Source organism: Saimiri boliviensis, chromosome 16, assembly GCF_048565385.1.
Source record: "Saimiri boliviensis isolate mSaiBol1 chromosome 16, mSaiBol1.pri, whole genome shotgun sequence".
Lineage (NCBI taxonomy): Eukaryota > Metazoa > Chordata > Mammalia > Primates > Cebidae > Saimiri > Saimiri boliviensis.
In genome coordinates, this window is record NC_133464.1 from 76,075,473 (window position 1) to 76,085,278 (window position 9,806).

Here is a 9,806-nt window from a genome sequence, read left to right on the forward strand (position 1 = left end):
AGGAAGACTGTACTTATTCCAGGAGTACAGTTCCTTAAGCAAAGCCTCATCTGGCTATGGAGCTGGGACTGTGAAACCCTGAATACCTATTTCTTGTTAGTATCCCCGTGTTCCTCTGTCTAAAAACACTACTGACAACGTGAATATCGGTCTTATGCTTCACTATTGCCCTCACCTAATTGTCACATTCTGATTTGCATGTTGAAATATGTACGACATACAATGCTATAAAATGTTATTCTCCTGCTTTCTCCCGGTCTCCCATAAGCTAGGTTCTTGTAGAAGGCTTCTGCTTCTCCTCCTGCCTCACGCTCTCCCCACAGGGAACCCCACTGAACTCTAGTTTGCTTGTGAAAAGCCAGAACATGGAAGATAGCAGAGCTGAAGTCACCCCAGCTGTGGTTCAGAAGGTAACACGTGTCTCCTGTTTTCCTGAGACCTGCCTGTCCATGCCTGGGAAGTTAAGTTTAATGACCAAAGAATCACATCTGCCCACTTGCCCCATTCATTTGTAATTCTCAGCCCTCCCAGATGTGTGCATGGTAAGTGCTCCATAGATATTTCTGGCTCAGGCTGCTGCTAACGAATTCTTGAATGAGGAAATAAATCAGGTCATTCCCATAGTGCTGCTTGATTCGCTGCAAATGTGACTAATTAGTTCATAAGTCAGAGCCAAAGGTGAGAGCACCTTGAATTTGGAGCTGAAATGTTTGCACACACAGGAGGAGTTGGACATTTTCTGCCCACTCTGATGCCACAGCACATTTCCCCCTGAGCTGTGAGCCTCCTGTCATTGAATCAATGTCACAGATGATTTGAGTCACACTCAGCAAATGGCTACAAGGAAACTGTGAATCAACAGTTCGGCGATGGAATCACAAAAAGAGTCAGGTTGTCAGCAAGGTCACATCTGCTTGACACAAACTGTTCCGTGAGCGGGAACAAGCCTGCTGCACAGGACGTTCTCACGGAATCATGTGGGCCAAAATCGAAGGTCCCCCGCCTGCACCGCAGTGGGGCAGCTCGATCATGAAGGTGGAAACGATCTGCTCTGTGTATTTGGACCTCCGCCTGCAGCTGGCTGGCGCCCACACGCAGTAGCTCTTCAGCCACATCACCGAATTAAGACCCACACTGGGAGCTGCAGGAGACATGCACCATCGGGCCTCAGGCCAAGCAGCTGATGCTTTTTCATTCTAATCCACTCTGTCCTTCTCATTGTGCTTCAGTATCCTAAAGAAAAAATAATTATGAGATGTGGTCGAAGCTTCCCGTTTAATTGGGAAGACGAGGCTAATCCATGAAATGTCAGAGAGAGAAAGACATGAGGCTAATTGCTAAATGTTGCAGCACGGAATTGATTGTCTGTGGGGAATCAGAGGAGATGGAGACAAGAAGTGAGAGACTTACTCATGCTTCAGAGTCTTTGCATGTGCTGTTCCCTAGGCCTGGCATGCTTTTCCCATCTCTTCATCTAGTTAACTCTTATCCTCCACTGGGGTTGCTTTCACTGCCTACTTCCTCAAGGTACCTTTTCTGATCCTCTGTTGTGTCTTTTCCCCCAGACACTTTGACACAGTTTGCAGTATTGATTTCCTTTGTGTATTTGCTACTTTCTCTCTCTTCCTGCTGGACTGTTAGCACCTTGAAAGCAGGGATACGTCAGTTTTGCTCATCGCTGACCTTCAGGCCCTCAGCACAGAGCCTGCACACAGCAGGTGCTCCAGTGAGATCTGCTACTGAGCACAGGTGACGGAGCTTGAGCTGGGCTTCCAAGAAAGTGCAGGATTTGTATCCCCTCAGGTGAGATTTCAACATGAACGAACACCTAATGTGTTTTATTTTTAAAGACAGGGTCTCACTCTGTCATCCAGGCTGGATTGCAGTAGGAAAATCATAGCTCACTGCAGGCTTGAACTTCTGAGATCAAGTGATTTTCCTGCCTCAGCCTCTTGAATAGCTGAAACTACAGGTGCCCACCACCACACCTGGCTAATTTTTTTATTTTTTATTTTTATTTGTAGAGATGAGGTCTTGCTGTGTGGCCCAGGTTGGTCTCGAACTCCTGGCCCCAAGCAATCCTATTGACACAGCCTCCAAAACGCTGATTACAGGCATGAGCACACCACGCCCAGGTGAGCAGAGACCTAAATGTTGGTGTCCATGAGGCACATGTGTGAGTGGTGAGGAGAACACCCTCAGGGTAGAAGGGACAGTGGGGGAAGGTGGGACTGTGAAAGGGGGTGGATCTGGGAGACCTTAGAGACGGGCCAACATTGACCACTGATGGAGGATAAGAAAATAGGGAGCCACTGAAGGGTTGTAATAAAAATAATTGCCGGCCAGAAGTGGTGGCTCACGCCTGTAATCCCACCTGCACTTTGGGAGGCAGAGACGGGTGAATCACCTGAGGTCAGGAGTTTGAGACCTGCCTGGTCAACATGGTGAAACCCCGTCTCTACTAAAAAATACAAAAAAAAAATTAGCTGGGTGTGGTGGTGCATGCCTGTAATCCCAACTACACTGGAGGCTGAGGCAGGAGAATCACTTGAACCTGGGAGGTAAAGGTTGCAGTGAGCTGAGGGCACGCCATTGCAGTCCAGCAGCCTAGACAGCAAGAGTAAAATTCCATCTCAAAAAAAAAAAAAAAAAAAAAAAGAATTGCCTAGAGAAAGTGATACTGAAAGGTTCCTTTGGTATCTTGCTTGGAGGAGGAAGCCTCTGGAAGGAGAGGAGCCTGGGAAAGGGGAGGGAGTTTTCCACCTGGCAAAGGCCTTCGTGGCAGGCACTCTGCTCAGGAGGAAATAGGACCAACACAAGAAGAATGAAGAGGACCCGAGATGTAAAAACACAGATGAGGGAGCAGGCATGAGAAGGGCCTCCAAGCCTACTGACTAGGTAGATAGGAATTGAGAGGCCAAGAACCAGGGCAGCAAGATCAGCAGAAGGGGCTGGTCAGGGGAAACTAGGGCAAAGGTGATGAGTTCAATCTTGATATTCCAGGAGCAAAAGTCATGGCATATTGTGAAAGTTGTCAGAATGAAACGGGAGTCACCAATGTTTTTTGTTGTTTTGTTTTCTTAACAGGAAAAGGTCTTTATTGCAGGACAAAAATTTTTTCTTGGCATGCAGACTTTTTTCCTTTCAAATAATCAGCTCTTAATGGGTTTTTCCTCCACTATGGCAGTAAAAAGGAGTATTTTTGTCATTTTGATAAGACATACACCATAAACAAATGAGTGCTTGAGACCACACAAACCTTGGCAGTGACGCCACCCCTGCGGGACGCTGCAGCCTAGGGAGGGCCGTGTGGACCTCGGAAAGCCTCCCACACTGTTTCTCCATCAATATGGTTTGGGTCTGTGTCCCCGCCCAAATCTCATGTTTAACTGTAATCCCCAGTGCTGGAGGTGGGGCCTGGTGGGAGGTGATTGGATCTGGGGGGTGGTTTCTCATGGTTTAACACCATCCTTCCTTGGTGCTGTCTTCATGATAGTGAGTTCTCATGAGATCTGGTTGTTTAAAAGTCTGTGGCACCTAGAAAAACAAAAACAAAAAACCTGACAGGGAAGGCTATGATGAGAGGATTTTCACACCTAAATGCCTGATAACAAAAACTATCTCAAAAAACTGCAAAAACCACAAATTTGCGCAAAGACCATCACAACGTCACACACAAAAATACTTTTTTGAGGACATCTGCCCAGCAACTGCCTGTGCAACCTCGAACTAGCATCACCCTTGTTATTGATCCTTGTACCCAAGGATAATTCTCTCAAAACAATTATGTAATCCTCCTCACTTTTCTTTAAAAATCTTTGTCCTCCTTTACCTCCGTGGACACACACGTAGTTTACTAATACACGTCTATTCCCACTGCAATGCCCTACTCCGGAATAAATGTATTTTTCTTTTAGAGAGCTTCTGTTTGTTATTTAGATTGACAGTATGCATTAGTTAACTGTTGCTGTGTAACAAATTATTTCAAAAAATTAGTGGCTTAAAACAATACCCATTTATTATCTACCAATTTCTGTGGGTCAGGAATTAGCTGGCGCTTTTGTTCCGGGCTCTTTCACAAAGCTGTGATAAAGGCGTCAGCTGGCACTGCATGTTCATCTGAAGTCTCAGCTGGGATTGGGTCCACTTCCAAGCCAGCTCATATGGTTGTCAGGATATAATTCTTCATGAGCTATTGGCCTGGAGACCCCAGTTCCTTGCTGGCTTTTGTCCAGAGGCCACTCTCAGTCCCTTGCTATGTGGGCCCCTCCAACATAGCAGCTGCATGGAAGCATGCAAGCCAAGGAGGCCACAGAGACTGCCTTCTAGCAAAGGGGACATTACAATCTTTTGTGACCTAATCATGGAAGTGACATCTCTCATATTGCCATGTTTGTTAGAAGCCAGTTACTCAAAGGGAATACAATCTTACAAAGTCATCAGTACTGGGAAGCAGGAATCATCAGGGTCCATCACAAGGCTGCCAGCCACAGGGTATTTAGAAATGTGAAATTGAAGTTTGGGAGCAAGGGAGAGTCATCTAAACATTGGTGTGGGTTAACATTATCAAAGGAAAGAATATTTGTGTGTGTGTGTGTGTGTCTGTGTGTGTGTGTCTGTGTGTGTATACAGACTGAGTATCCCTTATCTGAAATGCTTGGGACCAGAAATGTTTCAGATTTCAGATTTCTTTTCAGATTTTGGAATCTTTGCATATACATAATGAGATATCTTGGGGACAGACCCAAGCCTAAGCACAAAATGCATTTGTTTCATATATTCCTATGTGCGTAGCCTGAAAGTAATTTTATACAATATTTTTAATAATTGTGCATGAAACGAAGTTTATGTGAAGTCCTTATGTGTGGAATTTTTTACTTGTGGTGTCGTGTCGGTGTTCAAAAAGTTTTGAATTTGGGATTTTAGATTTTCAGATTAGGCATGCTCAACCTGTTACATGTGCGTGGCGGCGGGGGAGGGACACGGAGGACTAATCACATTTAAAAATAGAACAGGGAGGGAGAGAATAAATAAAACAGGGAAAAGGAGAACCCAGGGAATCATTCAACAAATCCAACACCACTACTTTCTTCAAAACCTAATAGGAAAGCCCTCTCCTCCAGGGAGTCCTCCTAGATTGACTGGGCCCTATCTAATCCTCCACTAGTTATTCACTCAAAAGAGCACCAGAGTCTACTATGTGCAAAGGCTACCGAGTGGAGAGGGACCTAACAGTCTCCAAGAAGCTTAGACCTTAGGGAGTAAAGATGAATTGGTAATAACCTTTTCAGGTGTAAAGCAGTAGCGGCATGGCAGTGTTACAACAGAAGAGACAGGAATCACTGATTTTCACAGTGGGAGACACTGATTCCCCTGGGAAATGAGACTGGTGTGTGGGTCAGGCTGGTCTCTAGTTTTCACTCCTGTGAATGTGCCTCACTGGCTGGGGTCCCAGGACATTTGGCGTGGCTCCAATTTGTCTCCCCAGCTGGGTCATGTAGCCAGACTAAAGCACACCCAAGTTTTCTAGGCCTGTCCTACCTTCCTACAGGACCCGGACGATGGCCTGCATGCCTCAACTCCCCCGAACTGCTGAGGGCAGACTTTCCTCTCAGGTGGTCAAGCCAGCGGAAACACAGATGAAGCGGACCACCAGAAGACAACAGCAGCGTTTATGATATGCCTTCCACATTCTCAACTCACTCATTTCTTAGCAGACACAGGGCGTGATGGAAGGAGTGATTTTGTTCCCCTCGCTGGTCAAGAGATACTTTTGATGAATCATTTCTTTATTTGGTTTTTTAGATTGCATTTCACCTCAGGGGCAAAGCTCTCCAAATGAAACCATTCATAAGACCAGGTAAAACTGCAGCAACTTTTAAGGCTATCCCTGAAGGTCAGCCACAAGCCAGAGCTCAGAGTTCATTCAGAAATCTACCAGAAGGGACGTTCCTGGTTGTTGCATGTTACCCATGGGGTCCTCCTGCCTCTCTCTGGCAAGCCCCCTTGGGTACTATCTTGAAGAGAACAGTTTCTGAAAATATAAGAAGGAATAAAACTGGTCGGGCGCAGTGGCTCACGCACGTAATCTCAGCACTTTGGGAGGCTGAGGCGGGGTGGATCACTTGAGGTCAGCAGTTAGAGACCAGCCTGGCCAACATGGCAAAACCCCATCTCCACCAAAAAATCCAAAAAGAATTAGTCGGGTGTTGCGGTGCACGCCTGCAGTCCCAGCTATTTGAGAAGCTGAGACAGAAGAATCACTTGAACCAGGAGGTAGAGGTTGCAGTGAGCCAAGATCATGCCACTGCACTCCAGCCTGGGCAACAGAGTGAGACCCTGTCTCAAAATAATAAATAAATAAATGAAGGAGGAAAACTGGACGAAAGGAAAATAGCCATCAAGGGTCAAATTTCCCATGAGAAAGGGTTTCCTGCTGACCAAGGGCAGGATAAGGCAAGTGCTCCTCACAACTCCACAGAGGAGGAAGGACGGGGAGCCGCTGGCTCTAAGCCCCAAGCAAAGTCCCAACAGTCCCCAACGAAGCCAACCTCTGAGCTGACCACTCTGATGACCTGCTCTCCATCTGCAGCCTGGAGGGGCACTACTAGCAACTGGCATGTTGCCAGTATCCATTTATTGGCTCGTTAATAATTCCTCTGGGTTCCCAGAGCAACTATTTACTCCAAATAGATCACAAAATTCGCCACTGAGATATCTTTACCCTTCCTGACATTTCATCAGGACAGAGGCAGAAATTCACACTGGAGAGTCTTGGGGTTGATACTGGAGACTGGGAGTCAATTTTCTCCTTTCCCCGAATCTACAGGGGCCCATTTGCTTTAAGCTGCCTCCGGGAGGTGAGCCGCCACCCTGGCTGGGCTCTGTTCCACTTGCTTATGGGGTATCTAGGGCCTTGCATCTTGAAGTGTGGTCCCCAGACCAGCAGCATTGCCACATCTCAGAAGCTTATTAAAAAAAAGCAGACTTTCAGGCCCCACCCCAGACCTGAGGAATCAGGTCCTGCACTGAAATAAGACCCACCCCACCAAGTAATTTATATACCCTAAGGTGCTCTAATTTATTTGTAAGAATAAATGAATTTTTCCTGAGAAAGTAATCAGATGCATGCACAGCTCGCAGGTATACCCCAAGGGTCGAATGCATCATGGGTTAAAAAAGACAAAAACTGGGGCCGGGCCTGATGGCTCATGCCTGTAATCCCAGCGCAGATCACATAAGGCCAGGAGTTCAAGACCAGCCTCGCCAACATGGAGAAACCTCGTCTCTACTAAAAGTACAAAAATTATCCAGCATACACTTGTAGTCCAAGCTACTCAGGAGGCTGAAGCAAGAGAATGACTTGAACCCCGGAGGCGGAGGTTGCAGTGAGCTGAGATGGCGCCACTGCTCCCCAGCCTGGGTAACAGGGTGAAACTCTGTTTCAAAAAAAAAAAAAAGAAGAAGAAGAAGAAGACAAAAACTGGAAACAAACCAAACATATTAAAGCACATTTATTTGAGTGCCTTCTACGTGACTGAGAAAGTAAGAGTGACAAAACAGAGAAAGTCTTAAAATTACGGTTCATTCTGGGGGAGATGGAAAATTGCATAGCCGTTTTTAAATACCTCTTTAAAAAAAGAAACCAAAACCTACTCTTAGAGCCCTATTTCCTGCCTTCCAGGTTGGCTCAATCATTGTGACTGTCTCTCGGCAAACAGTTCATGCTGGCTGCTAGGCTGGGGACATTTCCCTTTGCTAAACAAACAAGCAAATGCAGAAAGGGCTCAGCTGCTGGAGCACATTGGAATTGCGTGTGAAATGAATCAAGATCCATTTCCAGGGCTGCGCTGCCTGAACGTGACTCTGGCTTTCTCCCAACCCCCACCTTCCCCATCCCCCGAGGCATAGTTCATTCAATCTCTGGGACTCCTGACCCCCTGGTTCTGATATCCGAGGTGCTCAGTGGATTTACGTCGCCATATCCATTATTTTCCAAAAAGGAAGACAGCTTAGATAAACGCCTTTCTTTAAGTCAAATGTCACTTTGTTCAACTACAACCACATGAAGGGTAGTAAACTCTGGAGAGGGGCATTCTGGAGAACACAGCGATATTACCTTGCTGGCCCAGGGATGGGGTTTACACCTGCTCTCAATGGTTGCCATATATCATCACTTCACTGAGTATTGTCCAAGCACTGCAAAGTTACTTAAGCAATACTTCTTATAATCAAGGCAATTGGTCAGTGGCTGCCTTAAAAAAAAAAAAAAAAAAAAAAAAAAAAAAAAAAAAAAAAAAAAGCCTGGAAATACAGTCCCCAGTCAGAATAAAGATCCTCCTTTGTGTCCTCACAGCCCAGCTGGATGGGACCCTGCAGCGTTCTCACCTCTCTACTCAGAAAAACGTGGCTGCTGCGTGTATCAGCCCAGCCGAATTTGATCTTGTGGATTTCATATCCAATCCCTGCCTTCATCACTCGGGCTTGCTTGGCCTGCTCTAGTCCGCCCAGCCTCTTTATTCTCTCTTGATTCTCTCCCATCCTTATTCATCCCTCACTGGTTGATTGATAATTTAACAACCAAGCCCCACCCCCACCCCCACCCCCACGCCCATCCCCACCCCGCTGTGCTGGATGACATCTGTTCTGGATGTGCTCAAATGAAGGCCCTTTTCCTTTCCCTGAGGAGTTCACTTCCCATGTGGGGAGAAAGTAACATGAACAAATCAGGCTGCCTCGGTGTTCACGATGTCACCAATATTGGGAAGTTACATTTTGTAATATTTTAATAAAAACGGCCCTTTTGAGCTCAACTCCCTTCGCCTACTCATTTTTGGCTCTTAGTTTCTACACCTTCCAAATTCCCTCCTCCGTAGCTCACCTGGCCTTGTCACTTTTACAAACTGCTGGATCTCACTCTGGAAACCACTCTGCTGGGGTCATTCTGGCAGAGTACCCAGCTTCCCCTATCTCTCTGGCAGAAAAACCTGACTCTCTCTCACTTTGTCATGAAAAGTTCTTTCCCTGCCCACGTATCTCTCCAGATCCTGCCTTGTAAATTAGAAGGCTCATTCAGTTGACTGCTAACCAAGAGCTATCTAGTAGAAGACTCCAGGTTTTGGCAGTGAAAATTACAGTCTTTTAACAGGATCAGATTCTCAGGCAGTTCCTCCCTTTAATAGCTCCTCTGAGCAGAAAGATGCAGTCAAGATTTATTCCATGTATGCTTTGACTCATGACACACACATGCATGCACACTCACACTTTTCCATGCACTCATTTACAGTTTAACTAACCAGGGACTACAGTTCTTCAGAGATGGACTAAATAATTAGTATCATCACTTACAAAAGTATCTTGAGCTTGATGGAGCATATGTTGAAAGGCAAAGTTTATACTAAATACCTATATTAAGAAAGAAGAAAAATCTAAAATCAATAACCTAACCTAAACCTCTACCTAAAGACACAGAAAAAGGAGCAAAATCAACCAAAATCAAGCAAAATGAAGAACATAGTAAAGATCAGAGTAGAAATTAATGAAAGAAAATAATAGAAAAATAATAGACAAAAACAATGAAATGAAAACCCGGTTCATCAGAAACATTGGTAAACCTTTAGCTTTATTGACCAAGAAAAAAAGAGAAGTCTCAAGTTACTAGAATCAGAAATAAAAGAGGGGACATTACTGCTAGTCTTACAGAAATAAAAGGGAGTATAAAGGAATACTACAAATAATTGTATGCCAATAAATTGGATAACTTAGATAATGAAATGGACAAATTCCTAGAAAGACACAAACTACTA